Source organism: Colias philodice, chromosome 18 (assembly GCF_061535455.1).
Source record: "Colias philodice isolate Cphi_HAF_F1 chromosome 18, ilColPhil1 Martin Lab GWU primary, whole genome shotgun sequence".
NCBI lineage: Eukaryota > Metazoa > Arthropoda > Insecta > Lepidoptera > Pieridae > Colias > Colias philodice.
In genome coordinates this window covers 769,908-792,707 of record NC_143103.1, presented here as the reverse complement: position 1 = coordinate 792,707, position 22,800 = coordinate 769,908, and the positions used below count along the sequence as shown (strand labels likewise).

The 22,800-nt window shown below is 32.4% G+C and overlaps 1 long non-coding RNA gene across 1 annotated transcript in view; it reads left to right on the top strand.

The window, feature by feature from the left end:
• The window catches only part of LOC149480216 (uncharacterized), a 117,655-nt gene extending 104,472 nt beyond the window's left edge, over positions 1-13,183 (top strand). The window contains exon 4 of the long non-coding RNA XR_016317086.1: positions 13,026-13,183. This is a non-coding gene — a long non-coding RNA (uncharacterized LOC149480216). The remainder of the gene's footprint in view (positions 1-13,025) is intronic.
• The last annotated feature ends 9,617 nt before the right edge of the window (positions 13,184-22,800 follow it).

Genomic DNA, 22,800 nt, shown 5'->3' with positions numbered 1-22,800 from the left:
TAAGCATCAATCAGGAACCTGCTTCACAGAATGCCGTTTACACTCGAAACGCTCTGTAAATTTACCCTCAAATTTTACGATTTCTCGAAATCCACTCAACTCAATCACGTTTTCAAATAAATCAACTTGTTGCTGAATACTAGCGTTTCCAGAAGATTCGATTGTGAATGCCTCATTTTGTCGCCAGCTCTGTTTACAGAAAAACGGCACGGAATATTTGGGTCGCGCTAGAACAAAGGCTGAGGAAACAAAACCTGTCCACAACTATAATACACTCTTCGCTCGTTGCTACTATTCTTTATTTCAATCCCCTTGATCCAGACCTGTCTGCTAATATTTTCAAACGTACATTTTTCACGGGAACTCATCATTTACATGTCATGTTTTATCTGTCATATAAATACAAAACTATCCAGTCATTTGTTATATTTTAGAGCATGTTAACATGTATGTATCATTAGAAAATATTATATCCAAATATGAAAAGTAAATGCTCTTACACAAGTACAATAAAAAGGAAAATTAAAAAGGTAAAATTCTCCGAACGAGCCTCAGTGGTGCTCAACGGAGTAGTTTCAAAAATGTTTTTAGTATTCCAACGGCGCCATTGCTAGGCTAGACTCGGATTTCGCTTTTCATCTCCTGTATTTCCCTGGGGATTGCAATATCCACGCGAAAGAAGACGCCAAAATGCGCTATTGTGATTAAATAAAGCAGGACAACCGAATGTATCTTGCAAAAATCGAGCTCAGCCGAGAAGCGATCCCATAAACACAGATAAAGCCGAGCAGTCGAGACCCAAAAACCAAACATTAGTGGATGAAATTTACGTCCCGGTTTATGTGCCACTCGAATTTCAATGAAATGGCTGAAGCATTTCTTCGCCCATACATGTAGGTAATAAACGGATTTAACAAGAATCCTTTCGGTCTGCCTACACGCTTTCGACCTTTTTTCTTGAATCCTCAGCGTTTTTGTAATATTTACTTACTTATATTTCACTAGACTTGCAAACTTTTTGATCATTAATTCTTAAACTTGGACGGTTCTTCGTTATTTGAGTTCGCCAAGGTCAGACTGATATTACGTTCTGTATTTTTCTTCGCAAACTTCAGTTTTAGAATTTGGTTATCTTTACAAATTAATCTTGGACCTTTTATCATGTACTTGATTGTTATTTTAAATATAAAAAAATACATATATACCTGCATAAAGATAAAATAAACTTCGAAATATGTTTGAAGTTAAATTAATTCATTATCGATATTATGGAAAGGATTGAGGTTATCAAAGCAGAAATATGAATTAGACATTCAGAATTTCATTGTGCGATAATCACAAAGATTAAAGAAGCAATGGCATTTAATTTTCGAGAAATCTTCGAGATTAGGGCAAAAGATGAAATTTGCATTAATTTGACAAAACGTAATCCAGTCGTTAACAAGTCGCAAACTCAATGTTGTATTGTAATCGCAGTCTCCGAGGAAGTAACAGAAAATTGAATTTCTTAATTGCCTATCCACTGCAGAGGATACTTTGATGAAGTCGGGGGTTCGGTCATCGGGTGGTTTCCCAAAAATTTTCATTAATATTTTTTTCCCTCTACGCCACGGGCCTCGTGGGAAAAGTTTTTTAATCTCAATCGCGGAGCGGTTGTCAGAAGCCAAAATTACATTTACCTTAGACTGTACTAAATGTTTTCATCTCGAATAAATCAAGCTATCGGCATGTCGGTCGAGATGTAATGCGTAATCGAAGTACGAAAACATTTTATTGGCGGAATATAATATGGCTTCCAAGTTTTCCTTTATTTATTACGATGTAGGGTTTGATATAAATTGTTATTTCGAGTATGATACATGCTTGTACTTTTGCCGGTTAATATGTTTTAGATATTTTTATACGTTCTGAAAGTAGATATCACATCATTTTCGATGAAATACGTAAATGTTGATTCGTGCATTAGTTGATTGGAGTATCGAAAAAATTCAAGTCTAGAAATACTTATTATGAACTGATATTGTATACTTTCATATTTTTTTTAATATAGATATTCATTAGATAAAATTGTATGGCCTCTTGATGCTATAGGACTTAACGTTTCTTCCAAGATGTTATCAAATAGAAAACAGAAGTTATTTTCTCCTAATTCAATTTCCGTTTTCATATACAAACATCTCTGAATCCTCTGGGGTAAGTTATACCCACACTTGACAGATTTTTTGTTCTAAGATTGTTCAAGACGACATTAGTAATAGGTAAAATAAGGAATTAAGAAATATTATTCTTTCATTACATTATCTGATGAAAATGTAATGTTTGTTTTTGTTCATAACATTCGGTTAAGCATTATAGGTGCTGGTGTGTTGTTATTGTTGTTTTTAATTAAAATTTGTTCCAGAATTTTACTAATAATATAAGGTATTTGGAGTGTATGCTGTTGTCGAATCTATAAAAAGAAAACATGAATTCATTTTCACCAATTTACTGTTAAGTACAAACCAACTATTTAATTGTTAATATTTATTACATAATATGTATTTAAAATATAAACTATTTTCAAAGAAACCAGTTTCAGTTTACCAGGGAATATTTTTGAACATGTTAAATTAATTTACGACCAAAATCATTTTACACTTTTTTAATATCTTCTCTTATTTTTGGTTGCAAAACGTTCATTTTATAATCACGAAGGCTTATGGAACACACACAATATATTATGTCACATAATGGATATTCCTACATTTAACTTTGCTTTTGCTATGTGAAAGTAAAAATCAATCGTATATATTATATTATATGGATTAATTATTGTCAAGAAGTTTATTATTGTATATTTCCTTGATTGACATCCGCGAAGACTCCAAACGACGCGCTCGCTCTTAAAATAAAAATGGAAGTAAACAAAGTCCCAAAAATTCTCATAACAGTTTTATCACAAAAAGTAAATTTATAAGACGGCAGTAGACGTAGATTACGTTGAAGATGGCGGCAGTGGCGTCATTTATTATGATTTATTTCTATATTACATACAGTGGAGTACCCCGGCTTCGGAAAGAGATACGCGGGTCGAATTTGATTTTTCCTCACTTATTGTAATGTATGATATTAAGAATCAACATGAAGAAGGGTACGGGAGGATATCAATTGTAGATGTTGATTAAAAATAAGAGTTTTTGTCACTGGAAACAGTATAAACGGATGTAAAATTACTTTTAATATTACAGTTTCACAGTCCGATAAAAAATTTACCAAAAGAGGTTCACGATTCAGTTGTGTGAGGTCCATTGAACAGGGACAGCTCGGGTTTTTTACACTGGCTCTTGCGCAGTTGTCTATCTCAATCAGATTAGTCACGTTGATCAAAATTCCGCTAAAAATACCTATAAATTGAACTTACGAATGTAATTTTACCCTTCAACTATTTTCAATTGACCTTACCTTAAAATGTTAATATCTGCCATATTTCTAAATACGATAATACACACTGCAGAGGTATAAAGTAGGTAAGTGTAGTATAATTGAAACAGCATGATTTATTCGTTTCGTGAAAACATTGTGGGACCGGAAAGGGTTCGGAGAGGTACAGTGAAATATGGCCTTTTAAATTCCTTTCCTTTGTTAGCGTTATTTTTTCGCGACAGTGAAGATTACACCATCTATCTTACGGTCTAGTAAATTGGGAACCGTGATAGCATAAACAATGAGATATGGTTTAAAGGATTTAGCTTTGATTGTCTAGATAATTAATATGTTGAAGTTACGGGGTTAGGTTAGTTAGGGAGTTATTACTTTATTGTATGAATCGTTGTTTTCACGCCGCACGTTTTTGGTTTTGTGACCGGGCCATGTTCCTGTTTCTTTGCTTATTCAGGTTGAGGATGTAACATGTTCTTAGCTTTATAGATATTAACTTGAAGTTTGTCGTTTGATTTGTTAAATAAAAGTAATTTTAGGTCGGATGGATAGGGATTAGATGTCCGATGTAGGAGATTACAATTGATATTTAGACATGCTGTTTTTAAAGTATGAAACTTAATTAATAAATTACTTAAATAAGCTCGTATATTATTTATAATATAAAAAACATTTTCCAATTATTGTCAACAAATATCTCAAAAACAATAGCAATATAATATTGTAATTGTTACCATAACTAATTTATAATAAATACAAATCGAAGTACCCACCACATATGTACAGCATGTTATTCTGCAACTACCAGGGTCTCAGAATTGATCCCAGGTTTCCTTATTGATTTTAAGACCTTTTCCTTCGTTCCGAGTATTTGTGCCGTCAATATTTGATATCTGCCGACCCTACTTTAAAAGTGAAGTGTGTGGAATGAGGACACATGTAAGACAAAATGTTTTCAGAATCTATTTTTATGATGGCCTGTATTACCTTGTGCAAAAATAAAAATAAATACTTCGTGGAATCGGAAAGATTGAGGATTCTATATAAGGTAGACTGTTTTAACAGACAGTTTATTCTGATTTTTTGACAGCAACCACCTTCGCTGTTAAGTTTAAGTACAATCTATTTTCTTATAATTGCATTATTTCGTTGTTCTTAGTGCGTTCGAAAAGATTATAATATGCAATGTTCTAATACTGAACAACACTGAATTTTCGTTTACACTAAAAGATCACGAAATAATGCTCTTGCTCTATCTCTAGCTCTATGTTCGTTTGATCTATAAATGCACCGCAAGACCGTAATAATATGATTATATAAGATTTAAATATATATTTCAGTTTCCTTTCTATTTATGTATGTCAAGAATATAAGCTTATTTCTTTCAATACATCAAGTCAAGCCAAGATACAAATAGACCAAGAAATAGACCTTAGCTCTGAGACAAACGTCAAAACGCTAAGAAATAGAATACGCTATCGATACAAATTCACTTAAGCGTATGATGTTTTGCCTAAGGACCGAACCATTACCAAAAATGTCATGAGATTATGCCAATAATTAACGTTAGCAGTTTCTATTCCTTAGCGTTAGGGCGTATTCAGAAAGAAAGCTTGAAACTTATAAGCGCTTATGAGCGCTTATCGGCGCTTGTCAGCGCTGGTAACCCGCGCAGGAAAATATATGAACATGACAAGCGCCGATAAGCGCTTATAAGTTTCAAGCTTTCTTTCTGAATACGCCCATATTCTATACTCTGACATTCGTCTCAACCTGCTTATAATAATATATTATAGTTGTCACTTCTATTTTGGTTATAGGTAAGCTCGTTCAAATTTGGCGAGGACCCTTATGTAGAATGTATGAAACATACATAATGTATGTATTCAAAGTTTTGTTTGATCGTAGTCTAACAATTTCGGTATTTTAACATAATAATACCTACATTTTATTTGTACGTGGTTTATATACCTCTTGGAAATAAATTAATGTAATTTTGGGTATAATATGCTTATAATTCTTGCATAGATAAAATTTATAACAAAATGCTATACAGTTAAATGGATAATAATCAGTATGGTGCATGTCTGCAAAAAAATACGTGTGGCACTCGAGGACTGCCGCGGTAAAGCTATTGCAAAGCATCGCATCGCTGTGCCGGTTAGAGTGAGGGGTGTTAGGTTTTTCGTTACGGAATTTTTACATTCGGTCGCCGTGCTCAAAGTCTGAGATAAAAGCTATGCAATAGCTTAAAATACAAACAAAAACACAAATATCAGATTATTCCGTTTCCAAATTTGCTCACAGCTGACATATCCATAACAAAAAACCTTTTGATATGTCAAATATCTAAAAACCGATCACAAAGCATTTCTCATGCAAAAACAGAAACACAAGGCTATCGCACTCCCGATACAACAATTGTAATTGACTCATGATCAGATATCCGATTGTGATGTTGACCGTGCAATGTCAAATGTGCCAGTTCTAACGTAACTCGAACACACACCACAGAAAACTAGTTAACTGCAAGTCTTTTAACAATGACAAATGTATTGTTTTCGTTTTTCAACAGACTATAGAACTAGAATCTTTTTGTCGGAGGAAATTGTAACTAATGACCCACATGTTTAGTTTTTCCTTGTGTATTGACTCTACGAGATTCTTTACTGGTACATGTAACTGTCAGATTCCATTTGGTCTACGAAAGCTTTTTATATCTAAGTAATGATACGATTGCTTAGATGTTAATCGTAGTAGAAGAAGTATACAGGGTTAGTTTTCAATGACCAGCCAAAATTTAAAATTAAGATCTAGATATTAAACCAAAGGTACATTTGAAATATTATTGTCGAATAAAAAAAAAAACCGGTATAAGCTTATTGAGAAAGATATAAATATAAGCTTTACTTATTGAGAATCAATGCACTTGTGTGCGTGCGCGAATCGCCAAATTTATGTGTGTGCTAACTTCTACCTATCTAGGTTGTTGAACTGAATTGTGCTTTTGTAATGTTCGTTCGCTTTTTAGTGGCGGACAGGAATTAAATCTAATTAAAAAAAACGTTTTTTTTTTTTCATTAGATCGAAAATGTTATCGATTCTGAACCATTTCTGAAAATTTGGCCGGTCATTGAAAACTAACCCTGTATAATAGGAAGTATAAAGCATAGAGCTTTATACATTTCATTCTGGATATATTTGTTATATCTGTACGGCTTTTATTGCTCCGCGCTTTCACCCGCTTTGCTCTGCTCCTGTTGGTCTTAGCGTCATCACATATAGCCTATAGCCTTCCTCTATAAATGGGCTATTTAACACTGAAATAATTTTTCAAATCGGACGAGTAGTTCCTGAGATTAGCGCGTTCAAATAAACAAACTCTTCAGCTTTATAATATTGGTATAGATTATAGATAAATTTGTATTAAAAAAGGCTCAATAAAAGGGAGAGTCAATTTATTTAAGATTATAGCCTATTTTTGTCTGTTTAGCCTTCGCTATTATTTATTATTTGAGTTGTGAACTTTAAGCCAACTTTATGAAATATTAAGACGCCTTAGGCTTAATTTTAAGTCAAATAATTTATGTGTAACTGGAATTTATAGAGATTGTGTCTTGGAGTATTAAAATATGTCTTTATATAAGAAGCATTGTAGAGAATGGCTTAGGTAATATTTTTAACATGAAAATACTGCATAAATTATCATATTCAAATAGATAAAAATAATGTTTTACAGCTCTAGAATAAATTGTTACTACTATAAAATGTGTTCTGAAATAAGAATTGCCTGTGTAGCTTTGCAGCAGTAAATTTTATAAGCTCCGATTGGGAATCTAAGCGACCGGAGCTACGAAAATGTAGAAAAAATGTTATTATTTACATAATATATAATGTTTTATACATTTATATGTATAAAAAATATAACTACCATAAATGTCACACTATATCTGTTTAATATCTAATCAGTTACAATCTCCAAACGTCACCGTTAAATCACAATATATGATTAAATGCAATAAATACAACATCGATAATGAACTTCGTGTGAATAGAATTTACTATTCAAAATTAACTCATTTAACGGTACCACTATCAAAATGAATAATGCCAGAAAAACAAGATTAGGGAAATAGACCAGACATAATGAGCTGACAATCGAGTTAAACTGGTTATGTTGAAAACGATAAAACATTATGTTTATGAGCGCTTAAACGGTCGAAATGTATTCGAAAGTATCGATTTGAATTTATGACACGTTATTTTGATTGGTCTAAAGCTTGACAAGGTTTTGGTGATGTTTAAGGTGGAAGTGACTATTTTTTTAAATTTGTAAGCAATTTGTATAGTGTAATTCTGTAATATATCAGACAGTTTATCGATAAAATATTTTATGATAAAGAAATTAAGACGTATAATTTATCACAACATTTTCAAATAAGTAAGAGCTTAGAGTAACATACTCAAATTACCGGTTATATTCTAGTGATATTGAATTATTATAAAAATGTCGATAGTAGGTAGGTAAATAGCATTTTTATAAATCAAAGTGATTTTTTTACCATTTTGCAACACTTTTAATGAGTCCGTTTCCTTGTAGCGTATAACGTCTAACTCTATAATAATATGCCTATATTTGTTAGTAGTTCATAAGATAAGCTCGTTTAAGCAAATCAACAAGAAACTCTTCAGATTTATCATAAACACATATAAGTTTATGTTTCGGTCTATAATATCAAATCACACATTTACCAAGAAGGTGCCTATTCAATCTCACAAAGCGTCGTATAGTTCTTCTTTAATTTCACACACACATTGTAAAAAGTGAAGTATGTTCACTAATTCGTTATCACCACTCCAGCTCGCACTTGGCCGCTATGGGAATTCCTATCTCTTGAATACGAATGAAGTTTTTACTCAAACATTGCGTTGGGACTCCACTTGGTAAGGAGGTCTAATTTATACGACATTGATAGCGTTCTCTGCAAGTCGGGCGTAATTTAAAGTTCTGCTTTTTAGTTTCGCTTTTTGAGTTACGTCTGTTTTTGTTAAAGTTTTATAGACGAGACGAGATTCGAATTGACCATCTTGTAATAAGCACATAGCTTGCAGTAATATAAATTTGAAAAAAAAATGGAATATTAGGGAAGTTTTAATACAAAATGTGCAGAAATAATCATTTGTAGAGTGAACTCTACTAGTTTTCGTTACATGGTTTGTTGTTACAGATATTAATACATTTTATTTTATTATAATCTATAGGCCAAAGCCTACACACAGCAATATAATATATGAAGCCAAGCGCTGAAAATATAAATATAACATAAAATTTATGATAACAGATACAGATTAATGTTTATTATGTACTTGTGAGTTGTGTGTGTTGAAATAAATGATTTCTTTCTTTTCTTTCTTTCTAGATTAACATTTTCAAATATATAATTCAGACATTGTACAAAAAATTTAATACAAATAACGATTCAACACCAATCACTTAACATTCAGAAGTCCACAGTAGCAATTCTCGAGATGATAAAATTGACATAGTGGTATAGTATAAAAACGTTTCATCAACCCACTCAGAAGGCTGGTCACGTTTCCTCTGACCCTCGTCACCCATCTGTCTGTCACAGGCTGAATCTTGGAGGTTACATTTTCTCTTTTTTAGGTGCAAAAAGGTTCCGTAGGGAGCGGTAAAGTTAATAGATTTCGTACAGGTGTAATTACTTAATGTGATAATTTATAGTATACTAGCTTACCGCCCGCGGCTTCGCCCGCTTTGTCTTAAACCTAATAAATTATTGAATCACTTTATCTATTAAAAAAAACCGCATCAAAATCCGTTGCGTAGTTTTAAAGATTTAAGCATACAAAGGGACATAGGGACAGAGAAAGCGACTTTGTTTTATACTATGTAGTGATTGGTGGCGTATTATAACAGGAGGTAAGTTTGATAACGCGTGATTTTACTGTGTTTATGAAAAGGAAACCTATTTCTCTTAGTTGAATGATTGGAGAGAATTTGCTCTTATATTTCATCATTCTTGTTTACGTTGTCTAATACTTTGTAACAAATTATTACAACTGTATGGACAATTGTAAATTTTCAGAAAACTTCACGACTGTAAGTGAATTGAGTTTCAAAGGTCAGATAGTTTACCATAACGACTCCTATTTCTACAAAACTCATATAGCGTATACCCTAGAGTTAACAAAACCCTGTAGTAATATAATTATTATTCTTTCTCTTTTTTGCTTTCATCACAGTACAGACCATAGAGATCTAGAGAGATGCCAATCGCTTGCGCTGAGTACGAAACCTGTGTCTCATAACAAATTTACGCACACAACAGTAAACAAAATAAAAACAATACTTCGCGTTGTGTGCGTGTCATCACACAAAAATTTAAGAGCGACTATTCGTTCGCACACTAGATTGTAAGTGACGTACGTATACAGCACCACACAGCCGCAAGATATGCGTTTACGATAGGGATTGCTTGTCGATAAAATGAGAAACGTTAAAATTAAAACAATTTATAGGCAATACAGTAACTACGTAGAAAATAGAAATGGACACCTTGATGGTAGCATTCATGGTGATGAAGTACATAAAGCATTGCCTATTGACTTATTGTAAAGTAATATAAGTATGAAATAAGTGACTTCTTTTTTTAATCCATGTATAATAATTACTATAAAATTATTGCTCGAGTACCTATCAAATAATAATAATACAATCAGATATTAAGCTAATAGTAATACATTATGATATAAAAATAAGGTAGTAAAATAATACATAATACGATAAAAAATCCGAATCTTATCGACATGGACACACTCGACGCGCATCCTCAACTAACGACCGCGAGCAGCGGCCTGTACTACACGATCGAACGTTTTGTTAGCTTTATTATGTTCATTATACATTGCGGTATTCGAACTTCGCGTTTGAACAGAGTCACGTACAGAAGAAGCATTGTAAACTATTTACATAAATTATTGTGACTGTTTTTCTGTCACATAATGAAGACAAGAAATCACTCTACGTAATATTGTTTTTGAAATTTTAGTAAGAAAATCGTATAATTTTCAGTACTTAACGATGGTATGTGATTCCATTTGACTTAAAGTTGCTGGTTTCACTTCGGTTTTTACAAACTTTAACGGCATTGTCAAATAATACCCGGCCGACGGTCGAACGTCAACTGAATGCAACAAACAGCATGTGTTCTTTTTTTGGGCATATTGCTGCGACACCGGCCCCGCCCCCTAACCATATCTCCCTTTAGTTTCTTTGATCTGTGGTACAGACCAACAAGTCACGGCTAGTGACTATATTTAATTAAAACATTACATTTGTATGAACTATCGGGTGCGGTTTAGCCTTTGGCTTATCATAGTTTATTGAACATAATTTACGGCTTAGTGGCTTCAAATTATAATTTAAAGTCTATCTAGTTAATATTATAATACTAGTAACTTTTTGTTAAAATTTGTGGTTTGTAATGAGATTATTTTTAGCAGTTAATGTAAATATATAGAACACTAGCTCCTGTTGGTCTTAGCGTGACGATATAGCCTTCCTCGATAAATGGGCTATCTGAAAGAATTTTTCAAATCGGACCAGTAGTTCCCGAGATTAGCGCGTTCAAATAAAATCTTATCTGCCGAAATCTTAAAGCACATAAAAAGTGTAACGCAAATAATTATTAATTAGATTGTATTATATATATTGTTAAGTAAGAATTATAAAACCTAATAGAGATATAATAATATTATCATTTAATCTTTATGACATGTTAATTATATTAAATAATTGATAATAATCTCGTTTAATCAATCAATTAGACATTAAGGTCGTTACTTACGTAATACGTTCGATAAAATTTGTCAAACTGACCACTGACTGGTCATGTTTCTGCTTCAGTGGTCAAGTGGTAAAAGTGAGCACAATTTAAAGATCCTCGGTTCAATTCCTTTCGAGATAACAATCTTTTAAGGATGCGTGTAATATTATTATAGACTACAGGCCCATGTTGAAAAGTTTATGGGCCGATAATTATTTTTTTATTATATTCCTTGAACTACGAGGATAGTTCTTATGTAGAGAAAACGTAAATATGTACCACGGGCGAAGCCGGGGCGGACCGCTAGTAATCTTCTTCTTCTTATATATAAAAATGAATCGCAAAATGTGTTGGTAAGCGCATAACTCGAGAACGGCTGAACCGATTTCGATAATTCTTTTTTTATTATATTCCTTGAAGTACGAGGATGGTTCTTATGTAGAGAAAACGTAAACATGTACCACGGGAGAAGCCGGGGTGGACCGCTAGTATAATATAAAAATGAAACCCGTTTTCCTTGGTCACGGCATCACGCGTGAACGGGTGGACCGATTTAGATAATTATATTTTAATTATATTCCTTGAAGTACGAGGATGGTTCTTATGTAGAGAAAACGTAAATATGTATCACGGGCGAAGCAAGGGCGGACCGCTAGTATTCTAATAAAAATATCATTAGACAAAAACAAGAAACAGCGAATAATCGAGTACCTACGTTAGAAATTTATCCATTAAAGATAAACCAAAAGTCCGCCCGTGCAGAAAAATCATGCTCGAAAAAGCTTGAAATTTAAGTCGAAACTTAAACAAATCCTTTCCTGAAGAAAGTAAATTAGATCCGGAAAGAAAAATATTTCGGAAAATTTTTATAACGCAGTATCTACGTCCTTATTTTTGTTAAAATATCGAGTTGCTGAAGATAAACAAGATATTCGCTTGAACGCTGGAACAATGGGCTATTGTTACTGCCACGAATAGATTTTCCGTGTCAATATATTTTAACTATTATTGTAAGTTTGAACGTAGATGAAGTATATTTGTAGATGTGAAGCATGCTTCAATGTGAATTGGTGACGTCATTGCAGCTTGTCCAGCGAAAATCTATTCAAATGCTGAACGCTATTGGTTTGGTGCTCATTTGTCTTCTGCACTAGGAATAAATTGTGTCAATGTTGCAGAGTAATCTTTGTCTCATTAAAATCAGAATATATACCATAGCAATGTAATGAATGAAAACTCTTAACTTTCATTCATTACATCATTTATAACTTTTTTAAGTTCCCAATTTGTTTCTCATTTTGTTTTGTATCAGTTAGAAAGAAAGAAAGAAAGAAAAAACATTTATTTCAAGGACATCAGTTAGATACTTAAAGATATTTCGTAATATTTCAATTTTAATGGTGCAAAAGATAACTAAGCAATTTCAATTAATTTCATGTTGTGTTTATCATTCAATTAAAAACAAAGTCAGAGACTATATTAACATAGCTATATAAATATAAACTATCAACTCAAGATTTCCCAAAATATAACCTGACTAGCTTTTCGTCCGCAGCTTTGCCCGCGTAGTTCCCGTTGCCATGCGATTTTCAGGATAAATTATGTTAATCCAAGTTACCTTCTATGTGTGTGCTAAATTTCATGAAAATCGGTTCAGCAGTTTATACGTGAAAGAACAAACAAACAAACATTAAAATTTATAATATTAGTAGGATAATTTTAGAAACCAAGCTGATAATTATATTTCTCTTGTTTCAGGTACAAAAGAACAGTGACAAATAGTGTTGTGAGTGTAGTGATGTGCTCGTGAGGTCATGAGGACGCCGGGGGCTACGTGGGCGTGGCTGGCCCTCGCTCTGGGACTCACCACCGCGTACACGGACACTGAGGAGTTCTTGAGTGATTTGGATAAACCAGGTAATTTGACAAAATAATCGGTACTAGATAGTTACCGAGCTATATTGTGCTGCGGAAGAATTCCAACAGTAGGGTTTTAATCAGTAAGTATCCGACATAACAAGGACATAACCCACTACAAGAGTATATATATAGATATTAGATTGTTTTTGCATTTCGGCAAGATAAAAGCGCATGATAAAAATCCTAATTATAAGGTAAGACAAGTTTTCATCAAAACCGAATACTAGGTACATTTACACCTACATTGAATGTACAGGGTATTTTAGTTGTAATGTTGCGAATTATTATATAAATAATACATCACAATTATTTAAAAAATCTAATTGTCATAAGCAATTATTGAAATTTTTGAAAATTAAAATGCATATTGATACCTTACATTGAACTTAAGGTTTAAATCGGTCCTATAAAACTATTGTTCATAACACCGCGGCTAAAATCTTGCCAAACAGTGAAAGTCAAATGATTCAAAATATAAAAACAAAGTATCATAAGTAACAAAATTACAAATAACAATACTCTCATTCTTTATTGCACACACAAATGAAACAGAAGCTTCAATGCTATACAGTTTTGGAACATGAAAAATGATTGCAACGGGAATCCATTTTTAGAACAGAAGCCTCTAGGCGTAAAAATGTCATATCTATTGTATGTCAAAACAACATTTTGTGAACTAACAATCTTGCTATATAATAGAACTAAGCTTAATATTATTCTTCTTAAAATAATTATGAGAAATCGAATTTAGTAAGGTTGTATTATTAGGTGTTTTTATATGTAAACACTATTGAATGTAGTAGCGATAGTTTATGATCTAGAAGGTCAGTATTATAAGTGTTGCCGCGGGTTGAAGCTAGTTAAAATATATAAACAACGTAACTTAATTTTTTAATTCAACTTAATTTTCGTATGAATAAGAATAACATTATTGAAATTATTGCTCTACTTACCAAGTACCTATATACATTAATTATAGTATTAACCCTTAAATTGATTTCGTCCGTTTTAAAGGACATAGTATTTACACACATGCTGGCGCTGTTATAGCAGACCTAAGCTTTGCTAATCGGTATATTGGGAAGGGACTAGCTATGTCCTTCGCGTACATGCAGGTTGTTTTACCAAAGCGAAGTACAGTCGCGAATGGTGACCATTTGAAAATTGCAAAAAACGGATCTCTTGACTCTCCTGATAAAATTGATAATAACTGTAAGTATTTTGGCTATTTTGCTTATAATGTTATATTATTAGTTAGAATACGATTGTAAGTATAGTATTTTGACATAATTTTTACATAATTTACAATATTTGCAATACAAATCTTAGTTTATATACGATGTCCCATAAAACGGACGTTGACAACTTGGAGTATATACCAGGGTATTCTTCACATGTCCTATGTAACGGACGTTGCCAATAAGGCCATCCAATTTCAACGTCATCATTTTGATATATTTTTCTCTATTTTTAATATGTTTTAGAGGAGCATGACTTGGCAATCAATAAAAAATTCCCTACCTATCTCTGGCGGAAGCTGAAGAGTCTGGCGTTGAGTTGAGATGACGATTTTGAAGGAAATGTAGACCTACGGGAGTGATTTCACTATGATAACAGTGTCAATCATTTACCCCCAGCACCATACCTTCGGAATTATACGACATATTGATTTGAGACACAATGAAGACCCAAAAAGTCAGAATTTTTACCATCAACAAAATATTATTGCTGCAGAATTACAGCCATTACATGCGGTGCGAGATGAATCTTCCCTACTTCTCAGTAGTTCTTCAGCCACAGCATGATGTTACTTACCAGAAATACCACTAATGTTGAAAAATTAAAATAATAATACCTTACAAATTAAAAAACTGGCAGAAAATGGATATAATATATGCCAAAGAATCCAAAAAAAAGCGATTTAAATTTCCTGTTTGTTTTGGTACTTCAGGCATGGTATACGACTTCTTTGCATACGATGAAGCAAACACATTTCAATCTGTACAATATAAGGAATGGGAAGAGGACTTTCTTGGTGTATTAGATAAGTTCTCAGGCTATGTAATACTATTTATATTCAAATTCTTAGCATATTCTTAGGCTGTGATTTTTGGTAGTATCGTTTTTTTTAAAATCCATTATTTTTAACGATATCGTTAAAGTTTTAACCAACATTTTAAGACAGATGTTTGGAAAGCTTATTCTAGATCGTCCATAATTATAATTTGATAATAATTTTGAATTACAGAGTTGAAAATGTGCATTGTATTCATGTACCACGGTTGCAGGAATAATGTGCATGTCCGTTATATGTGACGGTTCGAACATGTACATATAATTGGCAGTGTCCGTTTTATGTGACATAGTGAAAACAATAGAAAAAATTAAAATTTTTAATTTTTTTTTTCATTTTCCTCTTTTCTATCCTAATTCCAACACATCCTCCAAATTTGGACATTATAAACACAAGTTATCTAGGGGTGACAATTTAAGGGTTAATTCATAATTTTTATCCACATACTTGCCAAATTACGGAGGTTTATTTTACATAACATGTTAAATCAGGAATATAGAGTCTATAGTTATATAGTCTATAGTCTATAGTCAATAGTTATAGTCTATAGTCTATAGTCTATAGTAAATAATATTCGAAGATTCAAATCAAACATCACTTAAGAGCCCATTATACTGAAAGTTTAGGCATTTTAGGCACTGCGAGACGGCTCGCGCCCGCGTTGCGCAGGAGCCGGCGCGGCATGAACTCCGGTGACCTATGAAGGCGGGCGAATACGCCACAGTATAAATAAATCAGTAGTTCGATTTTATTTGCTATCGTAGGAATGTATTTGATAAATAAATTTACTACTTATCCTATACCATTAAACGAGCAATATTTGCATTTTTATATATTTGTTTGTATATATACAGTGTGGAAGTTTTCGATGTGCCCTGAATGGAAAGTACTTGAAATACAGGGATAGCAAATTTTTCTGAAAGGTAACATTCCTTTTTCAAATTTTACTTTATTATTCAAATCGATAGAAACAATATAAAAGATAATTTATTGTTAATTTCTCGTAAAAATATTTGCTCTTAGAAATAAAAATATCATGGAATCTAACATTTTTATTGTAGAATCAACATCATCTCAACATAAAGAACGCTTCTGGTTTATTGGTCTATTTTATACATACATTTAAAGTTTAAAATTAAACTCTCGTTCTGGATACATTAATTTATTTTCTTCTGAAAATATTGGTAATAATAATTAAAAGTAAAACAAATAAAAAAGGCAAAATAATATGTAATTGAATATAAGTATGTAATAAGTATGTTAGTGTATTCAACCAACTTAAAAAAGTGTGACTATTTTACAACAAGGTAATTTTTAAAACATTTTACAAGGTAATTTTTTTAAATCACTACATAGTATAAAACAAAGTCGGTTTCACTGTCCCTATGTCTCTATGTCCCTTTGTACGCTTAAATCTTTGAAACTACGCAACGGATTTTATAGTTCTTTCGATTCCCGGTCGAAGAAAATGAATTTTTGAAAATCTTTGAATGCAGTTCTATTTCTTTTTAAAAATAAAGGAAATTTGCTATCTCCAGTATTTCTAGTACTTTCACCCAGGGCCCATCGAAAATTTCCACACTGTATTTACAAACAAATATATTAATATGCAAATATTGCTCGTTTAATAGAATAAGAAGTTAATTTATATTTACAACAATAATCCTAGGATAACAAACAAAATCAAACTACTGATTTATTTATACCGTGACGTGCTCGCCGTTTTACTCGCCGCTCGGTTCTAATACGCGAGCGGCGACTACAACGTGGTCGGGAGCAAAACTAGCACAGGTCCTCCTTCGATGACGTCCGGCTGGACTCTGGCGGCACTGACGTGGTGCGCGCGAGTCGCATTTTACGTATTATATTTTATATAGAAAAAAATAAGGGCTAAATTATAAATCTATCCAAAAATTTCCCTGTAAAACCTGATTAGTAAATGAAATGTAAAATTTTCATAAACATAGCGTTCCCCTAATTCTCATAAAACTGATTATGCTTTCAAAATCGATGTTACTTCTGATTTTTTTTTGATCGAGTTAAATGTTTAATATTGTGTTTTTATCCAAAAAAGTCACTAGATCAAACGTTTATCTGTGCTATATATTTTTTTAGGATTTTAAATATGATGATTTATATCCAAAAACCATGATTTAGAAACATACATTTTGAACAAGGGCCCCTTAAAACGATACAGCCACTTTTTGCAGTCATGAGTCAGTGTGATCTATAAAATCATAAATTTTATTCAAATTCATTCAGCAAATTACATCTTTCATTTGATTTTTTTATTTCAGTACTCAGACGTGAAAAAAATGATCCCACAAAATATTAAATAAAGTTTTTTTGTAGAAATTATACAAAAAGTTTTAGGATAACTTTTAACGTGGTTCGTAAAAACCTCTATTCAAAGGCACCTGTTAAACTTTATATGAATGAAATCCGTTGAAATTACCATTTGAATAATTTTTAATCTTTACATCATAAAAGCTTGTAAAATTTCATACAAATTTAGATTTTATTAATAGAAATGAATGAAATGATATCTATATCGCATAAAACGGGTCAATTTGCAACTAAAAAATTCGTTACAGTTTATATAGATAAAGAATATTTAATTAATTATTATTAACTAGCTTACCGCCCGCGGCTTCATCCGCTTTGTCTAAAACCTAATAAATTATATACTAAAACCTTCCTCTTGAATCACTCTATCTATTAAAAAAACAGCATCAAAATCCGTTGCGTAGTTTTAAAGATTTAAGCATACAAAGGGACATAGGGACAGAGAAAGCGACTTTGTTTTATACTATGTAGTGATTACTGTTTGTTTGTCCATGTAAATCACGCAAAAGATATTTTAACATCGTGTAGATTAAATTCTTACCGAACATTTTATGCTGGATTTGTATTCATTCTTTCTCTTATTATTTATAACGACACAAACATATAATAATTACACTTCCATAATATATAACTACATACGCGAGAGACACCAGGTCGAATAGCTTGTACGATAATAACTCCATATAAAACAACATAAATATGTTAAAATAGCTTCCAAAATATTTTGACAGATAAAACCAAAATGATGGCTGATAATCCCCTTTTCAATCGAATTATCGACGCATAATAATAAATTAAACCATATACATAGTTATATGTTTGTATAAGCCAATATAATCGTGTTTAAATAGTCAAAAGCTGACGGCAATTTCTACTTTTCCACTACTTATATGAGGGATTAATCGATTTGAATATTTTGTTACTTTTGACACGCTTATTAAGTTCCTGTATGTTCGTAGGTTGTAGGACTTGTAGGCTGTCCTTTATAGACTCGATTTTGACGCACTTTAAACACACAGATTTAATTTAAACTTTGTACATTTATCAAGGGTCGGTTACAATACAGTAATTTCATGAGTTTTATCTTATTGAAAGGTATTTTAGTTTATTAAAAGTAAACATAATAATTATTAATTATATCATTAAGAATTTTACCTTTAACATAAAGAAATCATACGATTATTGCATTGTAAATACAATAGTTTTTGAGGATGTATGTACTCTTTCACGCGAAAACAGCGAAACGGATATTGATGATACTTGGCAGTGATGTAGCTTATGTACCAGAATATTATGAATAAAATAAAATAAAATTAAAAAATAAAAACACATGAGCCATAGAAATACTTGATTTTTCCCGAGTTCGTCCACGGATGAAATCGAGCGATACAGCTAGTTTTTTATACGAACAATTTCTCTTGCGTATTTAACAGTATACCATCGAAATAATATAGAAATCTAATATTCTAATATTTCTAATTTCCATTCTAATATTTCTAATATTATATTATAAAGGCGAAAGTTTGTAAGGATGTATCGATTTATGGATGTATGGATGTATGGATGTTTGTTACTCTTTCACGTAAAAACTACTGAACCGATTACAATGAAATTTAGCACACATATAAAGGGTAACTTGGATTAACACATAGGATAGTTTTTATCCCGGAAATCCCACGGGAACGGGAACTATGCGGGTTTTCCTTTGCAAACGCGGGCGAAGCCGCGGGCGGAAATCTAGTGATAAGTACATATATCCTTGTTCATATTACAATGCAGATTTGTTGAATATATGTTCCATCTTGATACGTTCGAACGAGAATCGTTAGAATGAACTCGAATTCCGGTATCTGACCAATGCTATTTCTTGGATTATTGTTACCTTCCGTTTAAGTTTAGATTCCGGTTTTAGAATATTGGATTGACCTATTTGTATCTATTTCTGTTAAGATTATGCATTTACTACTACTATTTTACTCTTTACTTCAAAGACATAAGACTTACTTTAACCATTTTAATTTTGAATACGCACTTATTGAATATGGAATCGTATATTACCCGGGGGATTTTCGGGATAAAAATATTATCTATCTATGTGTTAATATATTATTACCTATGTGTTAACTCAACCCTCTATGTGTGTGTCAAATTTTACGAAAATCGGTACCGCAGTTTTTGCGTCAAGAAGTAACTAACAAACATACAAACTTTCGCATTTATAATAATATCAGTAGGATGTTTTGAACCCTGTACACCTGCTTTCAGCAATTGAGTAAACTTATGAAATTCTCTACTTAGTATGTAGTATAGCTTAGAGCGCTATTCCTTTTTACCTTTCATGTAATTTATGTTCTCTATAACCTTGTATATCCCTACTAATATTATAAATGCGAAAGTAACTCTGTCTGTCTGTCTGTCTGTTACGCTTTCCCACTTAAACCTCTCAACCGATTTTGATGAAATTTGGCACAGACAATCTTTAGACCCTGAGAAAGAACATAGGTTACCTTTTATTGCGAAATATGTACCGCGGGCGAAGCCGGATCGGACCGCTAGTATATTATATACCCTTGTATTCTACATATCATTAACATAACGAAAACCTAAGAAAACGGAATCATGTTTACGATTTACGTCATACCAACATAACATGATACGATACTAAAACCTTATCGCTCTCGCGTGATAACGAACCATAAAGTATAACATTTAACCAGATAAATGGTTGTGTATTTTTGGGTAACCTGATGACTTATTAAGGTATGTAAATATACGGTTTCTTTGCGAAGGATAATAGTTACATTTGGTATGTGATTTTGTTTGCTATTTAACAATAAACCAATCATGCGAACATTTTCAGGAAGTAAAAATATATGAATACTGGAAATCTTATAATATATATAAATCTCGTGTCACAATGTTTGTCCTCAATGTACTCCTAAACCACTTAACCGATTATAATAAAATTCGCACACCATGTGCAGTTCGATCCAACTTGAGAGATAGGATAGTTTAAACATGTAGGTACCACGGGCGAAGCCGGGGCGGACCGCTAGTTGTATAATATAAGTTTCTTCAGTGCCCTTCTTTGTTAAAACTGCTTTCTGATCAATCATACTTAATTCTGATTCAAGATTCCTTTAAAACGGATTCAATTCATAATTATGCTGTCTCTTTTTCTGTGCCACGCTGCTACATTTTAATTTCATATAATATTTTTTTGTTGTACGACATTGTGACATAAGAATAAATGGTATTTTCTGATGTTTGATTTTACGCGAGTGTTATACATTTAGAAATTAAAGACTTTTTAACGGATTTTAAACGCGATTTATTCATTCTATTATTTTCCCGACGTTTCGAACACTTTACAGCGAGCGTGGTCACGGGGAGAGTCTCCCCGTTAAAAAGTCTTTAATTTCTATAAGAATAAATGATTTATTTCTTTGCGTCTTCTTGCTTTCAATAGCATTTATAAAAGTTATAGAGGGAAAATGTTAAATTTGGACATTTAAATGATCATGATAAACCCCAAATATAGCCCAAAAAACTAATTAATCTCGCCGCACAATTTCAATCAATGTTACTCCCTTCATCCACCATGACGTTCAACCAATCACTTAGAAACCTCAAGAAAAACAGGCTTGCATGGAATTAGTCCCATTAAGTTCCACCGCAGAGTATCGTGCTAGCAAATTGCATCGCACTTTAGACATTTTATTCCGCACCTTGGTTTAAACTCAGTTTAAATTGAACGTCTGATGTGAGTTTCATAGCACGAATATTCGCTAGTGATATCCATTTTCTGTATTAAGTTTTATAGACGAAGTTATTTGGTGTGATGGTAATGCAGTTTTGTTTGCGATTTTAGATTGATATAACTAGTTGGCTAGGTTACCTTCCTAGGTTATCCTAATATGACCTTTGTTGGAAATTCGGTTAGAAGTATTTAATATTTCAGGACATTTTTTCACACACGGCACGATCTGATTCCATACTATTCGATTCGCTTGTTTTATGGAAAGGAAACGGATGATAAACATACACAATATATAATTTTAAACACATACCAACTCATATACATAATTAACACCCGACACAGAGCAAACAAATTAATTTTTACCTTGGGTGGGAATCGAACCCACGAACTCTGGCTTGGAAGGCAGGGTCACTACCAACTAAGCCAAGCGGTCTGTAAATTTTTATACATATTCTTCGTATTAAGTTTGTATTTGATAATAAATTGATACGATATAAAGTTACCTTGTTTTCTAAGCTCCAATTAGATCGTTTTGGCGGAGTAGGTACTTTTTTCAGTCGCTGTTTTTAGTATTTATTTCCCCTTAATATATTAACTAGGCAGGTAGTAGAATATACGCATATTTTATACTTGGTATAAGGTAGAGCTTTCATCTTTGTCGATATACCTACGAATATAATTACGTAGCTTAGATTAAGGTTTAGTTTATTAAAGTTTATTATAGCTTGTCTGAAACCTGCGTTGTTTTACAGTTCAGTAGCGATCGTATCAGACGAGTTTAATAGACAAATTTAGTTGATTTAAAATAACCTGCCATAGACATTGATGAATAACTATTTTATAAATACATAAATATTTCAGAAAATTTTCACACACGGCACGATCTGATCCCATACTGAACTTTCGCTTGTGTTATGGAAACCAGATGGCTGATAAACATACCTACATTACAGCCTGTGTATTGATTTTTCTTTACTTTTTCAACGGACTTTAAAATAACGGAGAAGGCTCTCAACTGTATTTTTTGGGTTTTTTACCTCAGAATTTTCGATTTGACGAACCGATTTTGATGATTCTTTCTGTATTTGGAAGCATTCATTAGGCAAGAATTAATATTAGGTACTCGTTCTTGCCTACATTAACATGTTTAATTTACTAAAACTAAATAATAATCACACATTAATTTACCATAACAACCCTGTTTACCCTGTCGATGCAAAATGTAACCAAATACCGCATAATATCCAATAGTTTACAAAGAAAGGGGTTGTAATTCTTGCATTCCCCATACGGTCCCGGGTCAAATATTTGGGACGGACCCCGGACCCTCAAATATGTAGGTTTCACGTGACAATTAAACGGAATAGTGTTATTACCGTGTTGTTTTAGTAAATATTTGTTGTTACGTCGCTTATGTACAAAAAGGTGTAGTA